This window comes from Hippopotamus amphibius, chromosome 4 (assembly GCF_030028045.1).
Source record: "Hippopotamus amphibius kiboko isolate mHipAmp2 chromosome 4, mHipAmp2.hap2, whole genome shotgun sequence".
NCBI lineage: Eukaryota > Metazoa > Chordata > Mammalia > Artiodactyla > Hippopotamidae > Hippopotamus > Hippopotamus amphibius.
The window spans coordinates 56,840,377-56,863,785 of NC_080189.1; the positions used below are offsets into that span (position 1 = coordinate 56,840,377).

At 36.9% G+C, this 23,409-nt stretch overlaps 1 protein-coding gene and 1 pseudogene across 5 annotated transcripts in view; one reads left to right on the forward strand and one right to left on the reverse strand.

Moving 5' to 3' along the window:
- Positions 1-23,409, forward strand: part of ANKIB1 (ankyrin repeat and IBR domain containing 1) — a 139,787-nt gene that overhangs the window by 36,336 nt on the left and 80,042 nt on the right. The gene's annotated exons all lie outside the window — the stretch shown is intronic.
- LOC130852169 (securin-like) lies at positions 195-805 on the reverse strand (annotated as a pseudogene).

A 23,409-nucleotide genomic window follows, 5' to 3' on the forward strand; every position in this document is an offset into this window, starting at 1 on the left:
CTATCCTGGAGAACATTCCATGTGAACTTGAAAAGAATATGTATTCTGCTGTTTTTTGGTTGGAATGTTCTGTAGGTATCTGTTAAGTACAACTGGTCTAATAGGTCTTTTTTTTTTTTGTCTGTTAAACAAAGAATTGCTTTATTAATACAAACTATTAATTTATACCCACAAACTATGAAGTGCTAAGAAATTTAAATATCTGAGTCATAGCAAACAGGTGGCAATTCAACATCCAGAGTCAACAAAATGCTTGAGGGAGACTGCAACAGATTAGACTCCCACAGTGGAGGAGGCACTTTCAGAGGTGAAGGGGGGCCCAGGTATTACAGCTGCTCAAGGTCCCTCTCCTCACTGAGGATCATGCGAAGCACCCCATTCAACAGGAGGTGTGCAGTCTGGTGCTCTTCAGGAAGGTCAAAACTCTCGAAATCTAATGGATTGAAGGGAAAGAATTTTTCTGTTTCTGGATAGGTGTCATCTGAGGCAGGAACAGAGCTTTTTGCTTTAACAGTCTTCTCAGTCATCTTTTTGGAAGAAAAGGTTGTCTGTTTCTGTTTGAGGGGTCCATTCATCTTAACTGACTTTTCTGTAGCTTTGTTGACAGTTCCCAAAGCCTTTCTGGCAGCTTTAGGTAAAGCTGGTGGAGCATCAAACATTTTGTCAACATGTGGTGTTGAAACCTGAGATCTCCCATCTAAAGCTTTGACTGAAGGCCCAGACCTTAGGGCTTCAGCCCATCCTTAGAAGCCATGCAGGTGCCTGGTTCTCCATTTTCCTTATAAACATAGAGCAGAGTAGCCATCCTGGATTACGTTGGGAACAACAGCCAAACTCTCCCACGACATGGTCTCCTAATATGTCATTTGATGCCACTGTTTCCTTACTGATTTTCTATTTGGTTAATCTGTCCATTGATGTTTAAGTGGGGTGTTAAAATCCTGCCATTACTGTATTCTTGTCAGTTTTTCCCTTTATGTCCATTATTATCAGACCTACTTTTAAATACTTTTTTTTTAATATTGAAAAGAATAGAGGAAGAATTCCAAGTATAGTTGGCATAGTTCTGTATTCAGAATTAATAGAGTAATATATATTTCCTTAGTCATTTTCTATGGATGTATATTTTTTATTTAGTTGTGATGATAGTATATGTAACCTTATTTATTGTGAAAGCATTTTTCCACATAAAGTTGTAAAAATGATTTTAATGATTGTATTTTAGCATTCTATTGAATGGATTTACCATTACTTACCTAATGGGACCTAATTGGGACCTAAACAAAGAAATATTTGTTCATAGTTTTTTCAAAATTTAAATTTTGAAAGTAATTGAACTACTTGTGTGTTTGAGTATTAGATTAATTTTCTTTTCTTGCATATATTTCAAAATTGGACTGGAAGTATACGCTCCCCTTAAATTGAAAATTTGAAAGTACTCTTTACTTGACAAGTTTGTAAAAGATATTGCAAAGATGTTTTTGTTACTTTTCTTATTTTATTTTTTTGACATACAATAAATTGCATATATTTAAAGTGTACAATTTGATGTTTTTTTTCTTATTAGTAATGTATATATGGCAATCCCAATCTCCCAATTCATCCAACCCCACCCCCACCCCACCCCCACACACACACTTTCCCCACTTGGTGTCCATATGTTTGTTCCCTACATCTGTGTCTCTGTTTCTGCCTTGCAAACTGGTTGATCTGTACCATTTTTCTATATTCCACATATATGCATTAATATACGATACTTGTTTTTCTCTTTCTGACTTACTTCACTCTGTATGACAGTCTGTAGGTCCATCTACGTCTGTACAGATGTCCCAATTTCGTTCCTTTTTATGGCTGAGTAATACTCAATTGTATATATGTACCACTTCTTCTTTATCCATTCATTTGTTGATGGACATTTAGGTTGCTTCCATGACCTGGCTATTGTAAATAGTGCTGCAGGGGTGCATGTGTCTTTTTGAATTATGGTTTTATCTGGGCATATGCCCAGTAGTGGCATTACTGGGTCAAATGGTAATTGTATTTTTAGTTTTTCAGGGAACCTCCGTACTGTTCTCCATAGAGGCTGTATCAATTTACATTCCCAGCAGCAGTGCAAGAGCGTTCCGTTTTCTCCACACCCTCTCCAGCATTTATTGTTGGTAGATTTTCTGATGCCCATTCTAACTGCAAAGATTTTTTAAAACTTAAAACTCTTTGTGATTTTATTTGTAGTGTAATTCATTTATTGCATTATAGGTACTTCTATCAGTTTTCCTTTTTTTTTTTTTTTTTTGCATAGTTGTGGCACACGGGCTTAGTTGCTCCATGGCATGTGGAATCTTCCCAGGGCAGGGCTCAAACCCATGTACCCTGCATTGGCAGGCAGATTCTTTACCACTGCGCCACCTAGGAAGTCCTAGTTTTTCTTTTTTTGAGGGGACTGTAATTCTGTTATTTCTTGACTTATGAACACTTAGTTTATAAATTTTCATGCATTGTAATAACCATCTTTAGACATGGTCCAGGAAGGAAATAAACCAGTTTAAAATTATTTCTAAAGTTAGTTCGTGAGTTCTGTACAAGGAACTGAAAATGAAATTTTGGTAAAGGGGTCCACTTTATATTTGGGGAATAGAATAACAATGATGTTTTTATTTATCTCACTTGTGTCTGAAGAATGATGGAATTAAGTAAATATCCAAGCATTGTTACCCCTTGAATTTCTCTCTCACTTAACTATTTAAGTAAGATGGTGATATCAGAGGTTAGTCAGTCACTCATCCTTGTTCCTATTGATGATCTTCAAATAGCTTATTGTGAATAAAAAGACTGTGACAGAAGAAAATTGGCAGCTTCCCTTCTTTAGTTCTCTCCATTTTTCTTAGTATGGTTCTGTGTAATAGGTGGTGCTAATAACTTTCCAGTAGCCAGAGATTAGATGTTTATCTGTAAATGTAACAAAGTATAAAACTCCTAAAATTGGAATTTGATTCAATTTTTGACATTCACATACAGTTTCAGAAATTAGAAAGACCATACAATTTCAGTTATGACTTATACTGAACCTAGTAAATAAAAAAACTATATTGTTAACAATTAAAAGAATCCTTTATGTGCTAGTGTAGTTGTAATACTAGTGATGTATATTTAGAATATACTGTTTAAAGTCATAGATTTTAGGTATTCACATATTTTTCAATGTTATTTCTAATTTTAAAAATATTTTTTAGAGCTTTCTTAAATTAATAACACTGTAACTTGTAAGAATCACCATAAAGTTTTGTTTTAAGCTCATCTTTTAATAGGAAAATCTTGAGAGAACATTAGTTTGTATAAAAATAATTTGTTTCCTCTTAGTCTTGAATTTCCAGTGGGGCAAACACCCTGAATTAAAATTAGAATCTTGACAGTGGGGAATCAACCTTTTTAACAGTATTGAATAATATCATAAGCATATTTGTCACTATTTATAAGTGTGAACATTTTTGTTTAAAATGAACTAACATTTTTCAAGTGAGGTGTAAAACATCCCTTCATTATGGAAACTGTATCACACAAACATACCAGCAGTGAATGTGGGTTTGGATTGATTGTTCTATGAGTTCCTTATAAATTTTAGAAATCTCATTTAATGTTATTTGGATTCCTTAACTTAGTGGTCATAAAAGGCTAACACAGATTTATCCTATTTAAAATTTTTGTGTGTACTTGGCATATATTTCCTTGTCTTTTCTGTTTGTTTCATTTTAATTCACGTGTATTGGTTTAGCTTAAGTAATTTTCGTTTCCAGGACTATTCAGAAATGAATTACAAGGAGGTAATGATAAGATTCCAAGCTGCTACTTGGAAGTTGTCTTAGGTTTGGACAGTCATTCATAACTTATCTGGTGGTTAGATTTCTAGCTTTTTCAACTGTCGTAAAGTTATGAACCAATAAGTAAGGATAAAAAGGCTTCTGGGGGAAACACACACATACACAGGGGAAAGTACACAGATTTATAAAATGCCTTCTATATTAGTGACTGTGCTGAATACTTTACTTACAGTTTTATTTTTCACAATAACTCATGTTCATTGTATTGTCAAGGAAACAAATGCCAAGAGATTAACATAAAGATTAGGATTCAAGTCTTTTTTTTTTTTTTAAGAATTTTTTAAAGAGCCTTTTACATTCACAGCAAAATTGAATGGAAGGCACAGAGATTTCCCATATATCCCCTGCCCCCACACATGCATGGACTCCTTCGTTAATATTTTCACCAGAATGGTACATTTGTTAAGTTGGTGAACCTACATTAGCACGACAAATCACTCAAAGTCCATAGTTTACCTTTGGGTTCACTCTTGGTGTTTTACATTCTGTAGGTTTGGACAAATGTATAATGATATATATCCATCATTATGTTATCATACAGAGTACTTTCAATACCCTAAACGTTCACTGTGCTTCCTCTATTCATCCTTCCCCTGCCCCTAACCCTGGGAATCACTCATCTTTTTAAACCTGTGGATAGTTTATCTTTTCCAGAATGTCATATAGTTGGAATCTTGCAGTCTGTAGCCTTTTAAGGTTGGCTTCTCTTACTTAGTAATGTGCAATTAAGGTTCCTTCATGTGTTTTCATGTCTCGATAGCTCATTTCTTTATAGTGCCATTCATTTACCTACTGAAGGGCATTTTATTTGCTCCCAAGTTTTGGCAGTTATGAATAAAGCTGCTGTAAACATCTGTGTGCAGGTTTTGTGTGGATGTAAGTTTTCAACACCTTTGGGTAGATACCAAGGAACATGATTACTGGATTATGGTGAGAATATATTTAGATTTGTAAGAAACCACCAAACTATCTTCCAAAGTGATGGTACCATTTTTCATTCCCACCACTAATGAATGAGAGAGTTCCTCTTGTTCTGTATCCTTTTCAGCGTTTGATGTTGTTCCAGATCTTGGCCATTCTAATAGATATGTAATAGTATTTCATTTTAATTTGCATCCCCTCATGACATATGATATGGAATATATCTTAATGTACTCATCTGCCATCTGTATGTCTTCTTTGGTGAGGTGGCTGTTAAGATCTTTAGCCCATTTTTAAAATCAGATTGTTTCTGTTGAGGTTTTTGTTTGTTTTTTTAATTGTTTTATTTAATTTTTGGCTGCATCGGGTCTTAGGTACCGCACGTGGGCTCTGCCCTGCAGTGTGTGGGATCCTAGTTCCCTGACCAGGGGTCAAACCTGCGTCCCCTGCGTTGGAAGGCAGATTCTTAACTACTGGACAACCAGGGAAGTCCCTCTATTGTTGAGTTTTAAGAGTTCTTTGTATATTTAGCATAATAATTCTTCATCATATATGTTTTCTGCAGATATTTTCTCCTAGTCTGGGTTGTCTTCACATTTTCTTGGTATTATCTTTCACAGAGCAGAAGGTTTTAATTTGAATGAAGTCCAGCTTACCCATTATTTCTTTCATGGCTCATGCCTTTGATGTTGCATCTAAAAGTCATTGCTTATACACAATGTCATCTAGGTTTTATCCTATGTTATTTTCTGGGAGTTTTATGTTTTTGAGTTTAAATTTAGGTCTGTGATCCATTTTGAGTAAATTTTTGTGAAGGGTGCAAGGTGCGTGTTTAGATTTGGGTGGGGGGTTGTTTTTATTTATTTATTTATTTGTCTGCGTGGGGTCTTAGTTGCTGCACATGGAATCTTCATTGCTGCGTGTGGGATCTTTGTTGCAGCATTCTGGATCTGGTTCTCTGACCAGGGATCAAACTCGGGCCCCCTGAATTGGGAGCATGGAGTCTTAACCATTAGACCAACAGGGAAGTCCCATGGGGATTTTTTTGCATGTAGATATCCAGTTATTCCAGTACCGTATGATGAAGAGACTATTTTTGCTCCATTGTATTGCCTTTGCTCCTTGTCAGAGATCATTTAACTATATTTATGTGGGTCTATTTCTGGGCTCTCCATTCTGGGTTTTTGTTTTTTTTTTAAGCTCTTTACTGGAATATAATTGCTTTACACTCTTGTACCAGCTTTTGAGGTACTCCAAAGTGAATCAGCTGTATTTATACATATATCCCCATATCCCCTCCCTCTCCTCCATTCTGTTTTGGTGACCTATTTGTCTATTCTTTCACCAGTACCACACTGGCTTGATTACTCTAGCTTTATAGAAAGTGTTGAAGTTGGGTAGCATTAATCTTTCAACTTTGTTCTCCAGTATTGTGTTGACCATTTGGGGTCTGTTTTCTCTCCAGATAAACTTTAGAATCAGTTTGTCAATATTGACAAAATAACTTGCTAGAATTTTGATTGGGATTGTATTGAATCTGTAGATCAATTTAGGAAGAATTGATATCTTGACAATACTGAGCCTTCCTATCCATGAATACGGAGTATCTCACCATTTTTAAGTTATTTAATTTCATTCATCAAAGTTTTGTAGTCTTTTTATATAGATATTGTATATACTTTGTTAGATTTATACTTAGGTATTTCATTTTTTTGGATGGTTATGTAAATGGCATTGTATTTTTACTTATAATTTCGCTTGTATTTCTGAGCAATGAAGTAAACATTGCTGTTCACTTTTTGTCCATTCTTTTTGACTTTGTGCATAGGTCATGTCATCTACGAACAAAGACAGTTTTACTTTTTCCTTCCCTATCTGTATACCATTTATTTCCTTTTGTCTTATTTCGTTGTCTAGACCCTCCAGTATCATATTGAAAAGGAGAAGTGAGAGGGTCATCCTTGCCTTGTACCTGTTCTTAGTGGGAAAGTTTCTAGCTTCTCACCTTTAAGTTTGATGTTAACTGTAGGTTTTTTGTAGATGTTCTTTATCAAGTTGAAATAGTTCCCCTCTATTCCTTATTTATTTAGAATTTTCAGAATCATGAATGAGTGTTGGATTTTGTCAAATGCTTTTTCTGCATCTGTTGGTATGATCATGTGACTTTTTTTAGTTTCTTGATGTGGATTTTTCTTAATTTTTATTTTATATTGGGGTATAGTTAATTTATTACAATGTTGTGATAGTTTAAGGTGTACAGCAAAGTGGTTCAGTTATACATATATCCATTATTTCTCAGATTATTTTCCCATGTAGTTTATTACAGAATACTGAGTAGAGTTTCCTGTACTATACAGTAGCTCCTTGTTGATTGTTTTATATATAGTAGTGCATATCTGTTAATCCTAAACTCTTAATTTATCTCTCGCCCCATCCTTTACCCTTTGGTAAACATAAGTTTGTTTTCGAAGTCTGTAAATCTGTTTCTGTTCCAAAAAACAAGTTTTTTTTAGATTCCACATATAAGTGGTATCATATGCTATTTCTCTTTCTCTGTCTGATTTACTTCACTTAGTATGATAATCTCTAGATCCATCCAGGTTGCTGCAAATGGTATTATGCCGGGATCAACTCGGCGACTCGAGGTGAGTGACAGGTGCCGCAAGCTTGAAGAAGACACAGACACAGACTGAAGAGAAAGATGGGACCGGGGGACTCAAGACCTCTAGGATCAAGAGCCTTGCTGATTGATCCCACGTTGCTTTTATTGAGTTCTCGGCATAGCCTAAGGGTCTAACACTCCCAGGTTAATCCCATAAACAATCAAAGGCCTCACATGACTGGGGGCAATGATCTTTGTTTGCCTCCTGGGTCCTGATTTGAGCTGGGCGTGGAGAGCAAAGCAGCCCTGGGGGCAGGAGACCTCTCTCAAAAGGATTAAGGGTCTGTGCCCCACCCGTGTTGGCACCTCTGCGACTGTGCCTGTCTTAGGTTGTTCCTCCCTGTCTTAGGTTGTTCCTCCCTTGAGGAATCTTACCCCTCTCTGGCTAACCAGTCATCCTCCAGGGCCAAACACGGTGATATAAGGAAGGCTCTATGCACCACCCCTGTTGGCCCCTCTGCGGCTGTGCCTGTCTTAGGTTGTTCCTCCTCTGAGGAATCTTACCCGTCTTTGGCTAACCAGCCATCCCTCAGGACCAAACAGGGTGATATTAGTCTCCACGCCCCGCACCCTCAGCTCCTCCACTGCTCAAGCAGGACATTCTGAAACCCATTGCTCGGCCCACATACTTCAACATTTTCAATGTTTCAAAAAGGTTCCAGAATGTCTTCCCACAGTATTATTTCATTTTTCTTAATGCCTGAGTAATATTCCATTATATATATGTATCACATCTTCTTTATCCATTCCTCTGTCAGTGGACATTTAGGTTGCTTCCATGTCTTGGCTGTTATAAATAGAGCTGCAGTGAACATTGGGGTAAATGTATCTTTTCCAATTAGGGTTTTCTCTTGATATATGCCCAGGAGTGGGATTGCTGGATAACATGGTAGTTTTGATTTTAGTTTTTTAAGGAACCTCCATACTGTTCTCCACAGTGGCCATAGCAATTTACATTCCCACCACCAGTGTAGGAGCGTTTTTTTTCCTTTTCTCCACACCTTCTTAGCATTCATTGTAGGCTTTTTGATGATGGCTAGTCTGACGGTGTGAGGTGTTACCTCATTGTAGTTTTGATTTGCATTACTCTAATAGTGATGTTGAGCATCTTTTTGTGTGCTTTTTGACCATCTGTATGTATTCTTTGGTGAAAGATCTTTTTAGATCTTCTACTCATTTTTTTCATTGGGTTGTGTTGTTTTGGGTTTGTTTTTTGGGGGGAGTTGTTTTTTTGTTTTTGTTTTTGTTTTATATTGAGCTGCATGGGCTGTCTGTATATTTTGGAGATTAATCTCATCAGTCACTTCACTTGCAAATATTTTCTCCCATTCTGTGAGTTGTCTTTTTGTTTTGTTTATGGTTTCCTTTGCTGTGCAAAAGCTTTTAAGTTTAATTAAGTCCCATTTGTTGACTTTTGATTTTATTTTCTTTACGCTCAGAGGTGGATCCAAGTAGATATTGCTGCAATTTATGTCAGAGTGTTCTGTCTGTGTTTTCCTCTAAGAGTTTTATAGTATCCAGCCTTACATTTAGGTCTTTAATCCATTTTGAGCTTATTTTTGTGTATGGTGCTAGAGAGTGTTCTAATTTCATTTTACATGTAGCTGTTTAGTTTTCCCAGCACCACTTATTTAAGAGACTGTATTTTTCTCCATTGTATGTTCTTGCCTCCTTTGTCATAGATTAGTTGACTCTTTGTGCGTGGGTTTTTATCTAGGCTTTCTATCCTGTTCCCTTGATCTGTATTTCTGTTTTTGTGCCAGTACCATACTGTTTTGATCACTGTAGCTTTGTTTTATAGACCAAAGTCGGGGAGCCTGATTCCTCCAGCTCCATTTTTCTTTCTCAGGATTACTTTGGCTATTTGGGGTCTTTTGTGTTTCTGTACACATTTTAAAATTTTTTATTGTAGTTCTGTGAAAAATGCCATTGGTAATTTAATAGGTATTGCATTGACTCTGTAGATCACCTTGGGTGGTATAATCATTTTGAAATATTGATTCTTCCAATCCAGGAACGTGGTATATCTTTCTATCTGTTTGTGTATCTTTGATTTCTTTCCTTGGTGGCTTATAGTTTTCAGAGTAGAGGTCTTTTGTCCCCTTAGGTATGTTTACTGCTAGGTATTTTATTCTTTTTGATGCAGTGGTAAATGGGATTGTTTCCTTAATTTCTGTGTCTCTTCTTTCATTGTTTGTGTACAGATATGCAAGAGATTTCTGTGTGTTAATTTTGTATCCTGCAACTTTACTAGATTCATTGGTGAGCTCTAGTTCTGGTAGCCTTTTTAGGATTTTGTATCCTGCAACTTTACCAGATTCATTGGTGAGCTCTAGTTCTGGTAGCCTCTTTAGGATTTTCTATGTATAGTATTATGTCTTTTGGAAACAGTGAGAGTTTTACTTCTTTTCCAATTTGATTCCTTTTATTTCTTTTTCTTCTCTGATTGCCATGGCTAGGACTTCCAAAACTACGTTGAATTAAAGTGGCAAGAGTGGACATTCTTGTCTTGTTCCTGATCTTAGAGGGAATGCTTTCAGCTTTTCACCATTGAGTATGATGTTAGCTGTGGGTTTGTCATATATGGCCTTCATTTATGTTGATGTAGGTTCCCTCTATGCCCACTTTGTGGAGAGTTTTTATCATAAGTGGGTATTGAATTTTGTCAAAAGCTTTTTCTGCATCTGTTGAGATGATCACATGGTTTTTATTTTTCAGTTTCTTAATGTGATGTATCACATTGATTGATTTGCAGATATTGAAAACTCCTTGCATCCCTGAGATAAATCCCATTGGGTCATGGCATATGATCCTTTTAATTTATTGTTGGATTTGGTTTGCTAGTATTTTGTTGAGGATTATGGTATCTGTGTTCATCAGTGATGTTGATCTCTAATTTTCTTTTTTTGTGATGTCTTTGTCTGATTTTGGTATCAGGGTGATGGTGGCCTCATAGAATGAGTTTGAGAGTGTTCCTTCCTCTGCAGTTTTTCGAAATAGTTTCAGAAGAACAGGCGTTAAATATTCTCTGTTTGATAGAATTTGCCTGTGAAGCCATCTGGTTCTGGACTTTTGTTTGTTGGAAGTTTTTAAATCACAGTTTCAATATCAGTAATCATGATTGGTTCGTTCATATTTTCTGTTTCTTCCTTCAGCCTTGGAAGATTGTACCTTTCTAAGAATTTGTTCATTTCTTCTAGGTTGTCCATTTTATTGGCGTATAGTTGCTTGTAGAAGTCTGTGATCCTTTGTATTTCTGTTGTGTCCGTTGTAACTTCTCCTTTTTCATTTCTGATTTTATTGATTTGAGCCCTCCCCCTTTAAAAAAATTAATTTAATTAATTAACTAATTTGGCCCTGCTGCCCAGCACGTGGGATCTTAGTTCCCTGACCAGGAATTGAACCCACATCCCCTGCAGTGGAAGCATGAAATTTTAACCACTGGACTGCCAGGGAAGTTCCCTTCCTTTTTTTCTTGATGAGTCTGGCTAAAGATTTATCAATTTTGTTTATCTTTTTTAAGAACCAGTTTTTAGTTTCATTGATCTTTTCTTTTTGATATAGCAGTCTGTATATGTACAAGATTGTTTTAAGTTGTTGGTCTCTTAATTTCCAATATCCTGCAGTTGTGCAGTCCTCATGATTGCATTGCTGGTTTGGATATCATATTTTTGTGTGGGTGATTTCCTACCTTTACTGTATTTTTGCCTTTACCAGTGAGTGTTCCCATTTGTAATTTTCTTCTTTGTATTGTGACCTTTTCTGCCTAGAGAAGTTCCTTTAGCATTTGTTGTAAAGCTGGTTTGGTGGTGCTGAATCCTTTCAGCTCTTGCTTGTCTGTAAAGCTTTTGATTTCTCTGTTGAATCTGAATGAGAGGCTTGCTGCGTAGTGTATTCTTGGTTGTAGGTTTAGCTTTCATCAATTTAAATATATTGGGATACTCCCTGCCTGCCTGCAGAGTTTCTGCTGAAAAATCAGCTGATAGCCATATGGGGATTTCTTTGTATGTTTTTTGTTGCTTTTCCCTTGTTGCTTTTAATATTTTCTCTTTGTCTTTCATTTTTATCACCTTGATTAACATGTGTATTTGTGTGGTCCTCCTTGGGTTTATCCTGTATAGGACTCTATGTGCTTCCGGGACTTGAGTGAATGTCCTTTCCCATGTTAGGAAAGTTTTCGGCTATTATCTCTTTAAATAAATTTTCTCAGGCCCTTTCTCTGCCTCTTCTCCTTCTGGAACTCACGTAATGTGAATGTTGGTGCTTTTAATGTTGTCCCAGAGGTCCCTGAGACTGCCCTCATTTCTTTTTTTTTTAATTTATTTATTTATTTAATTTATTTTATTGGCTGCGTTGGGTCTTCACCACTGCACACGGGCTTTCTCTAGTTGCTGAGAGCAGGGGCTACTCTTCACTGTGGTGCGCAGGCTTCTCATTGTAGTGGCTCCTCTTGCTGTGGAGCACGGGCCCTAGGCACGTGGGCTTCAATAGTTGCAGCACATGGGCTCAGTAGTTGTGGCTCACGGGCTCTAGAGCACAGACTCAATAGTTGTGGCTCACGGGCTTAGTTGTTCCGTGGCATGTGGAATCCTCCCAGGGCAGGACTCGAACCCATGTCCTCTGCATTGGCAGGTGGATTCTTTACCACTGCGCCACCTAGGAAGTCCCCTCATTTCTTTTCATTCCCTTTTTTTTTTTAATTCTGTTCTATGGCAGTCCACCAATCTGTCTTCCAGCTCACTTGTTCATTCTTCTGCCTCATATATTCTATTGATTACTTCTAGTGTATTTTTCATTTCATTTATTGTATTATTTAATTCTATTTGCTTGTTCTCTGTGTTTTCTAATTCTTTGTTAAACACTTTTTGTAACTTCTTGGTCTGTGCCTCCATTCTTTTTCCTAGATCTTGGCTCATTTTTACTATCATTATTCAGAGTTCACTTTCAGGTAGATTTCCTATCTCCACTTCACTTAGTTGTTCTTCTGGGGTTTTGTATTGTTCATTGTTCTGGAACATATTTCTCTGCTGTCTCATTTTGTCTACATTTATGTGTTTGTGGTCCACGTTCCACAGGCTGCAGGATTGTAGTTCCTTTTGCTTCTGGTGTCTGTCCCCTGGTGGGTGAGGTTGGTCCAGAGGCTTGTGCAGGATTCCTGGTGGGAGGGACTGGTGCCTGCCCCCTGGTGGGTGGAGCTGCGTCTTGTCCCTCTGGCGGGCAGGGCTGTATCAAGGGGTGTGGTTAGTGGCAGCCATGGGATCAGCGTGACTTTAGACAGTTTGTCTGCTGATGGGTGGGGCTGTGTTCCCACCCTGTTGGTTGTTTGGCCTGAGGTGTCTCACCACTGGAACTGGAACTGTTGGGTGGGGCCAGGTCTTGGAGCCAAAATGGCGATCTCCCGTAGAGCTCTCACTGATGGATATTCCCTAGGGCCTCTGCCACCAGTGTCTTTGTCCCCACAGTGAGATACAGCCAACCCCACCTCCTCAGGAGCCCCTCCAAGACTCTCAGGTAGGACTGGCCCAGGCTCCTGTGGAGTTACTGCTTTGCCCTGGGTCCCAGTGCACGTGAATCCTTGTTTGCACCCTCCAAGAATAGGGTCTCTGTTTCCCCTAGTCTTGTGGAGCTCCTGCACTCAAGTCCTGCTGGCCTTCAAAGCAAAATGCTCTGGTGCCTTCTTCTGATGCCAGACCCCCAGTCTGGGGAGCCTGACATGGGCTTCAGAACTCTTACTCCTACTGTAGGAGAGCCTCTACAAGACAGTTATTTTCCAGTTTATGGGTCATGATTTGATTATATCACGAAAGTGCCCCTTCTGCCATCTCATGGTGGCTTCTTTGAGTTTGGAAGAATAACATGGTTTTAGGTAGTTTCCAGTCTTTCTTGTCGATGGTTCAGCACTTAGTTGTGATTTTGGTGTTTTTGTGAGATGAGGTGAGCTCAAGTCCTTCTACTCCGCCCTCTTGTCTCCACCTCCATCTTTTTTTTTTTCAATTGAATGCAGAGTTAATTTAAGTTTAGGGAGCCTCAGTTTGAGGCATAGGTAATTTTGTCTTTTTCTCAACTGCATCAAATTTAAGGCTTTGACTTCCTAATAGCAAGATAAACTTCTTTAAAAAATATATTTATTTATTTACTTATTTATTTATTGGCTGCTTGGGTCTTCGTTGCTGTGTGCAGTCTTCCTCTAGTTGCAGTGAGTGGGGGCTACTCTTTGTTGTAGTGCACTGGCTTCTCATGGTGGCTTCTATTATTGCAGAACACAGGCTCAAGGCACATGGGCTTCAGTGGTTGTGGCACGTGGGCCCAGTAGCTGTGGCTCGCGGGCTCTAGAGTACAGGCTCAGTAGTTGTGGTGCATGGGCTTAGTTGCTCCGTGGCATGTGGGATCTTCCTGGACCAGGGATTGAACCCCTGTCCCCTGCTTGGCAGGTGGATTCTTAAACACTGTGCCACCAGGGAAGCCCCCCTATAATAGCAAGATAAAGCACTTCCAATTTAGCATTTTCGCTTATGTTTATGAAATAAGGACAATATAGTATTCAAGAATTATGAAATTAAACGCTGCTGAATAACCAGATATGCCAGAGCTGCTGAAATTAAGCTCTTTGCTAACACCACCATAGCTTTAGAGCCTGAAATGTTATAAGCACTATGTGAAATTCTGAATTCATAATATGAAAAGTAGTTATTAGGGGGAAGTAAAGTATAACATAACATTTTGAGTAGTTGTAAAGTCAGATGTATGAAAGCTGCATGTTGCCTAAGAAAAATATTACCTATTTGATAATTTTACTAGTGGAGAGTTCTAAGTTCTGTGATCATTGCAGATAATTATGTTTTAATAGGAAATAGAAAATTAAGAGTGATGTTAGAAACAGTGATTGTATCCCATGTTTAGACAGTTTTCCATTTGCAGACCTCATGCTAGCTATTTTCAGTGTTTTTCTGCCAGTTTGGCAAAAAGAGGCAGTCAGTTGCTGCCCCTTGCAGCTATTTTCATTTCTTTCTTTACTAACTGCAGCATCCTTTCCACACTGTGAAAGCTACATAGATATAAAAGGTATTCAGCAGCAGCCAGAATTTGTTGGATTATCTCTTTCCTTGGTTGCTCAGAAACCTCCGGCAGCCAAACTACCACAATGAGTTTTCTAGTACTGTCATAATAATACTTTCATGTTTGTATAGCCATTTTATTTTGAATGCTGCCATATTAAGATACTATAAAAACAGGAAAGTGAATTTTATTTCTGGAGTGCATATTATAGGGAAGTTGCTTTCTTTGTTAAATGACTTTTCTCAGCTCAGATCATTTTCATAGTATTCACTAATACTCATAAGTTTTCCTGTAGGCTGTGGATGTTCATGAACTTGTAGGAAGCCACCAAGATTAAAGCCACACTTGACTTCAATTTAATATCCAGTTAGGCAAGCTAATCCCCACGTCTCTTAATTATAATTCGTTTTTAGCAACATTTTGGACTAAGACCTCTTGTTCCCTGCCTTAGATAGGGTGTGTGTGTGCACACGTGTGTGTGTGTGTGTGTGCACACGTGTGTGTGTGTGTGTTTTCCACATACCTCCAGTGTGAGATTGTATCTCCTGCTCCAGCTTTGTACTCAATTCTGTATCCCTTTAATTTAGTATTCGTAAGTGGAGTTACATAGGAGAGACCTCTGTTCATAATGGCAGTGACCTAGAAAAATAGTGAAAGTGGAATTAACTTTGGTTCAGAAGACTGTTGAAAAAATACAGTTTTTAACTTGACAGAGGTCAGACACTTAATAAATGATGAAGTCTAGACTACCAGTTATGTATTATTCCTGATTTAGAACATGGAGTTGGTGATATTTTTCATAAGGTTTCACTGTCTTTTGAAAAGAATGAGTATTTAGTTCTTTAAAAGCAGCAACTGACTTTGCAGATCCTGATAGGAGAAGGGAGATTAAATTTATTGAGTGCCTACTATGCACTGTATTACATACTTTACCTAGATAATCATGACAGTTCTGCAAGGTAGATGGCCTTATCCCATTTTTACGGATGAAGAAATTGAGATACAGAGAGGTTAAATGATTTGTGTTAACACTAAGAAGTAATAAATGTGGGATTCCAACTCCAATTGTTCTACTATGCTGTATTCCTTCCATCATATCAGGCGTTGGCAAACTACAGCATGTGGACCAAATCCCAGGTCTTATTTTTGTAAGTGAAATTTATTAGAACATAACCATACCCATTCTACTATTACATGTTACCTATGGCTTTCAAGCTGCAACAGCAGAGTTTAGTAGTTATGACAGGGATCATATGACTCACGAAGCCATATGATTCACAAAGTAAATATTTTAATATTTACTATCTGGCCTTTTACAGAATAAGATTGCTGACACCTGCACTAAACCATATATTGTTTAGAGGTGCTGTGAACTGAGTGTACATTCAGTAATAGAAATTTCAGTTTTATTGAAGCATTAGACTGGGACAAGAGCAATAAAGTAGGTTTCCCAAAATATAATGATGAAGGCAAACAAGAAACCATGAATATTCAAAAGCTTTTAGTGTTAAATTTGAAAGGATAGACTGGGATGATTTAAATGTAGTCCTTTCTGTTTCTATGATTCTATGCATTATAATTAATGAAAAATCAATACTTACAGAACATTTCAGTTTTCTTGTAACAATAAGTCTAAACTGTTTTTCTTATTCTGTTTTTTGTGTGTGTGTGTGGATGTAAACTAGCACTTTCATAGTATATGTGACATTTAAACTATATCTCCAATTGTGTTAATGTTTGCACTCAAAAAGAATTTTTTGTTTATAATGAACTATAATATGGCTTAAATTTTTAAAATCTGTTATAGTAATAGGGTTAAGATCAAGTGACATATGTTAGGGGGGCAGAGGTGCATGGAGACCAGTTGCTACAGTAAGTAGCCTTACAGAGGGATGTAAGATTCCTCAATAGACTCTCACCAGTTTGACATCATATTTCTAAAGGCTATCTTTAGTACCAGTTAAATGAAGAGTGGGAGCCAATTATTTTGTTGAGATCAACTATCAGTCCATGATAATGACTTGAAAATAATTTACTTTTGTGGAAAAAGATAAATTATGTTAGTAGTTGGTAACTTTCTTCTGAAGAACTTCGTCTATTTAATATTTATGGGAGTAGTTTATTAATCTAAGTGCACTTGAGCTTTTGATGCAGATTATTAACCTATGAATGGGGAATTTGAGAGGCAAAGATTTAAAACAAAAATTATAGAGCATTTCACAATTAAAAGTTAATCAGGAAAATAGGGAAAGCTTTCTGGAGTCTGTTGACAGGCTACATTTTTCTTACTTTTTTCATTAAAATACTTATCAAGTGCTGTGCTTTGCTAGTCAAAGATGGTGAAACTTTGCCTAGATTTTAGAAGCCCAGAATAATGAATTATTTTTGCCTCTTTTATAATCCATCATCTGCCTCATGACTGTTTACACAGATTTATCTTGGAGTTGGAAGGGTTTAATTCATACAAAGAGGGAACAGTCACTTCAGCCTATGCCAGCTGTCGCTATGAAAAAGTGAAGGGACACATCTGGCAAATTTCTAGGGAAGACTTGTGGGAATAAATCTGAGAGGGAACGGAGCTGTGAATGTTTTAATGCCTTTCTTGGCACCTTTCAGGGTTGTTAAACTCAAATTTTAAAAATGCAACAGACTTGAAAATAACTGAGAACCACAAAAAAGTTTCTGGATGCCATTATGCTTTTCAGCATGAGTGACAATCATATTTAATGCACATTTAGAGTTTTATTGGTTTTTTAATTATCTTATTATAAATAACTACCCCAAGATATTATTGCTTTCTTAGTTGTTTCTTTTTTCACATCTTGGGTAGATGTTATTTTCTTATAGTACATTTCACTTAAAGATTAATGTAAATCAATGGAAGCATGTTATTAATCTAATCCAACACTCTAACAGTGTTCATAATTTGAACTACATTCTACCAGGGATGAGAGATAAGACCAAAACAAGTGAAAGTATCCAAATCCTTAGGAAACACCCTTTAGAACCCACATGATATCCTGTATATTTGGTTGTAGATTAAAATATATTAATATATATAATAAACTAGAGTTCTCATTAAGAACTCTGCCCTAAAATGCTTAAGGCAGTGCAACAAAACTACAGATTATTTCACTGAGAATAAACACATGGCTCCTAGATTCTATGAAAAACAAAAGAAATCAAAAGCTTTACAGACAAGCAACAGCTAAGAGAATTCAGCACCACCAAACCAACCCTACAACAAATGCTAAAGGAACTTCTCTAAGCAGGAAACAGAAGAGAAGAAAAGGACCTACAGAAGCAAGAACAAAACAATTAAGAAAATGGTAATAGGAACTTACATATTGATAATTACCTTGAATGTAAATGGACTAAATGCACCAACCAAAAGCCACAGACTGGATGAATGGATACAAAAACAAGACCCATATATATGCTGTCTACAAAAGACCTACTTCAGACCTAGGGACACATACAGACGGAAAGTGAGGGGATGGAAAAAGATATTCCATACCAATGGAAATCAAAAGAAAGCTGGAGTAGTGATACTCCTATCAGATAAAATGGACTTTAAAATAAAAAATGTTGCAAGAGACAAGAAAGGACACTACATAAAGATCGAGGGATCAATCCAAGAAGAAGCGATAACAATTATAAATATATCTGCACCCAATATAGGAACACCTCAATACATAAGGCAAATGCTAACAACTATGAAGAGGAAATCGACAGGAACACAATCATAGTGGGGGACTTTAATACCCCACTTACACCAATGGACAGATCATCCAGACAGAAAATTAATAAGGAAACACAAGCTTTAAATGACACAATAAATCAGCTTGATTTAATAGATATCTATAGGACATTACATCCAAAAACAGCAGATTACACATTCTTCTCCATTGCACATGGAACATTCTCCAGGGTAGATCACATTTTGGGTCATAAATCAAGCCTTGGTAAATTCAAGAAAATTGAAATCATATCAAGCGTCTTTTCCGACCACAACTCTATGAGATTAGAAATCAGTTACTGGAAAAAAACTGTAAAAAACACAAACACATGGAGGCTAAACAATACACTACTGAATAACCAAGGGATCACTCAAGAAATCAAAGAGGAAATCAAAAAATACCTAGAGACAAATGACAATGAAAACACAACGATCCAGAACCTATAGGATGCAGCAAAGGCAGTTCTAAGAGGGAAGTTTATAGCAATACAATCCTACCTCAAGAAACAAGAAACATCCCAAATAAACAATCTAATCTTACACCTAAAGAAACTAGAGAAACAAGAGCAAACAAAACCCAAAGTGAGTAGATGGAGAGAAATCATAAAGATCAGAGCAGAAATAAATGAAATAGAGACAAAACAATAGCAAAAATCGATAAACCTAAAAGCTGGTTCTTTGAGAAGATAAATAAAATTGATAAACCTCTAGCAAGACTCATCAAGAAAAAGAGGGAGAAGACTCAAATCAATAAAATTAGAAATGAAACAGGAGAAGTTACAATGGACACCACAGAAATAAGAAGCACCATAGAGATTACTACAAGCAACTATATGCCAATAAAATGGACAACCTGGATGAAATGGACAGATTCTTAGAAAGGTATAAGCTTCCAAGACTGAATCAGGAAGATATAGAAAATATGGACAGACCAATCACAAGTCATGAAATTGAAACTGTGATTAAAAATCTCCCAACAAACAAAAGTCCAGGACCAGATGGATTCACAGGTGCATTTTAACAAACATTTAGAGAAGAGCTAACACCCATCCTTCTCAACCTCTTCCAAAACATTGCTGAGGAAGGAACACGCCCAAACTCATTTTATGAGGCCACCATCACCCTGATACCCAAAACCAGACAAAGATACTACAAAAAAAAGAAAATTACAGACCATTTATCACTGATGAATTTAGATGCAAAAATCCTCAACAAAATACTAGCCAACAGAATCCAACAATACATTAAAAGATTCACTCACCATGATCAAATGGGGTTTATCCCTGGAATGCAAGGATTCTTTACGCAAATCAATCAATGTGATACAGCATATTAACAAACTGAAGGATAAAAACCACATGATCATCTCAATAGATGCAGAAAAAGCTTTTGACAAAATTCAACACCCATTTATGATAAAAACTCTCCAGAAGCTGGGCACAGAGGGAACCTACCTCAACATAATAAAGGCCATATACGACAAACCCACAGCAAACATGACTCTCAATGGTGAAAGACTGCAAGCATTCCCTCTAAGATCAGGAACAAGACAAGGATGTCCACTCTCGCCACTACTATTCAACATAGTTTTGGAAGTCCTTGCCACAGCAATCAGAGAAGAAAAAGAAATCAAAGGAATCCAAATTGGAAAAGAAGAAGTAAAACTGTCACTGTTTGCAGATGACATGATATTATTCGTAGAAAATCCTAAAGATGCCACCAGAAAACTACTCGAGCTAATCAATGAATTTGGTGAAGTTGCAGGATACAAAATTAACACACAGAAATCTCTTGCATTTCTATACACTAACAATGAAAGATCAGAAAGAAATTAAGGAAACAATCCCATTCACCATTGCAACGAAAAGAGTAAAATACATAGGAATAAACCTAACCAAGGAGGTAAAAGACCTGTACTCAGAAAACTATAAGACACTAATGAAAGAAATCAAAAAAGATACAAACAGATGGAGGGACATACCATGTTCTTGAATTGGAAGAATCAACATTGTGAAAATGACTATATTACCAAAAACAATTTACAGATTCAATGCAATCCAAATTACCAATGGCATTTTTCACAGAACTAGAACAAGAAAGCTTACGATTTGTATGGAAACACAAAGACCCCGAATAGCCAAAGCAATCTTCAGGAGGAAAGACGGAGTTGGTGGAATCAGGCTTACCGAGTTCAGGCTTTACTACAAGGCCACAGTGATCAAGACAGTATGGTACTGGCACAAAAACAGAAATATAGATCAATGGAACAGGATAGAAAGCCCAGAGATAAACTATGGTCAACTAATCTATGACAAAGGAGGCAAGGATATACAATGTAGAAAAGACAGCCTCTTCAATAAGTGGTGCTGGGACAACTGGACAGCTACATGTAAAAGAATGAGATTAGAACACTCCCTAACACCAAACACAAAAATAAACTCCAAGTGGATTAAAGACCTAAATGTAAGGCCAGTCACTATGAAACTCCTAGAGGAAAACATAGGAAGAACACTCCTCTACGTAAATCACAGCAAGATCTTTTCTGATCCACCCCCTAGAATAATGGAAGTAAAAACAAAAATAAATAAGTGGGACCTAATGCAACTTCCAAGCTTCTGCACAGCAAAGGAAACTGTAAGCAAGATAAAAAGACAACCCTCAGAATGGGAGAAAATATTTGCAAATGAATCAACAAAGGACTAATCTCCAAAATATGTAAGCAGCTCATCCAGCTCAATATCAAGAAAACAGGCAACCCAATCAAAAAATGGGCAGAAGACCTAAACAGGCATTTCTCCAAAGACAACATATGGATGGCCAAGAGGCACGTGAAAAGCTGCTCAACATCACTCATTATTAGAGAAATGCAAATCAAAACTACATTGAGGTATCACCTCACACGGGTTAGAATGGGCATCATCAGAAAATCGACAAGCAGTAAATGCTGGAGAGGGTGTGGAGAAAATGGAATGCTCTTGCACTGCTGGTGGGAATGTGAATTGATACAGCCACTGTGGAGAACAGTATGGAGGTTCATTGCAAAACTAAAAATAGAGTTACCATATGACCCAGCAATCCCACTGCTGGGCGTATACCCAGAGAACACCATAATTCAAAATGACTCATGCACCCCAATGTTCATTGCAACACTATTTACAATAGCCAGGACATGGACGCAACCTAAATGTCCCTCAACAGATGAATGGATAAAGAAGATGTGGTACATATATACAATGGAATATTACTCAGCTGTAAAAAGCAATGAAACTGGGACATTTGTAGAGACATGGATGGACCTAGAGGCTGTCATACAGAGTGAAGTGAATCAGAAAGAGAAAAACAAATATCACATATTAACACATATATGTGGACTATAAAAAAATGGTACAAATCAACTGGTTTGCAAGGCAGAAATAGAGACACAGATGTAGAGAACAAATATATGGACACCAAGTGGGGAAAGCAGGGAGGGTTGGGGAGGGAATGAATTGGGAGATTGGGATACCAAATTGTATGCTCTAAATATATGTAGTTTATTGTATGTTAGCTGTATCTCGATAAAAGTTCTAAAAAAAAAAAAAAAGTTAAGTAAGTTCAAAATGAATGCTAATATTTACTTTAAAATAACCAATAAAGTAAAATTTTCCTTTCAAAAAACAAAAAAGAAAAGAAAAATTAAAATCTAGGCTGTCCCTAAAAAAACTCCCAAGTGTCTGTAGTATATTGTAATAAGCATAGAGTGTAGCCGGGATTTTCTCCTCATTCAAGATTCAAGATGAGGTGATAAAGAAGTAGTACTTTAGGCTAAAGATCCAGCAGCCCTCTGAAAAATTAAATAAAAAATTTAAAATTATATAGTATGATCCAATTTATATAAATATTTATAGTATACATATGTATACAGAGACATTTACATACATTATAAATAGTGTGAGTACTTATCAAAATGCTACCAGTGGTTCATAAACAGACTATGAGTTTGTTGTCCTTTTCCTTTGTCCATATGGTCAAAATTTCTACTATGCATTGTATTTGCATATTTAAAGTGAAAAATCAATAACCAAGAACCCTTAAAAGATCCAAATAGTGACCTCATTAAGTATAGATATGAACCAGAAAATATACTGCTGTAGTAAGTAGGTAGTTAACGCCGGTCTCTAAAATAGGCTTAGGAGGTGTCTTACCCTGCCTGCTCACCTTCATGTCTATACTCTGATGTAACCATTTAGCTAGAGGGATCTAGGAGCTTTTTGAACAGTGGTGTGTGCACATTGAAATCACCCAAAGAGCTCAAATACCAATGCGTGGTATTTAAGTCTCTTAGGTACCCCCTAAGAGACTCTGATTTCATTGGTCTGGGATATAGCCTGGCCAGTGGGACTCTGAAGTTTTCCAAGTTATTAAATGTACAGCCAAGGTTGAGAGCGTCTGTTTTATAGGAAACTTAAAAAACAACTCATCTATTTTTTGGTCCTTTGATTTGTATTCTGTTGAAGCTGTTGCTACCCTGTACAAAGCTTGTGTTGAACAAGTACATATTATTTTCAGCTTTTTTTTTTTAACTGTTTTAATGACTAGCCTGCCGATGAGTTAAGTGGGTAAGGATAGACTTTTGTATTCTGCCTCTAAGTGTTCCTCCCTCTAGTCTATCTTCTACACTGTCACAATAGCTAATTTTCTAAAGCATATCGCTGCCCTGCATAAAAGCTGTTAATTATCCATTCTTTACAAGTTAAAGTATACATTTCTTAATCTGGCCCCAACCTATTTTCAGTTTTATCTCCTATTAGTACAACACTAGAGACCCTAAACTCCACGCTACTCACCAGTTGAACAAGCGTTTTATTTCATACCTGCCTTTGCATAAGCTGTTTCCTTTATGACTAATTTTGATAATGGTTCAAGAGTATATTCAGAAACATTTATTGGAATGGAACAAAACTAACATTTATTAAGCACACTAGCCAAGAACTGTGGTGGGTACTTAAATAAAATAGCTCTGATAATCCTTACTGTTGTCCTTAAGAAATGGTTTTCTTTTACTGTACAAATAGGAACATGAGGCTTTTGGAGGGTAATTACAATTACACAGCTAGTGTAGGTAAGTAGGAGATTTCAAACTCCAAGTTTAATGATTGTTTCCATGTCCTTCTTCC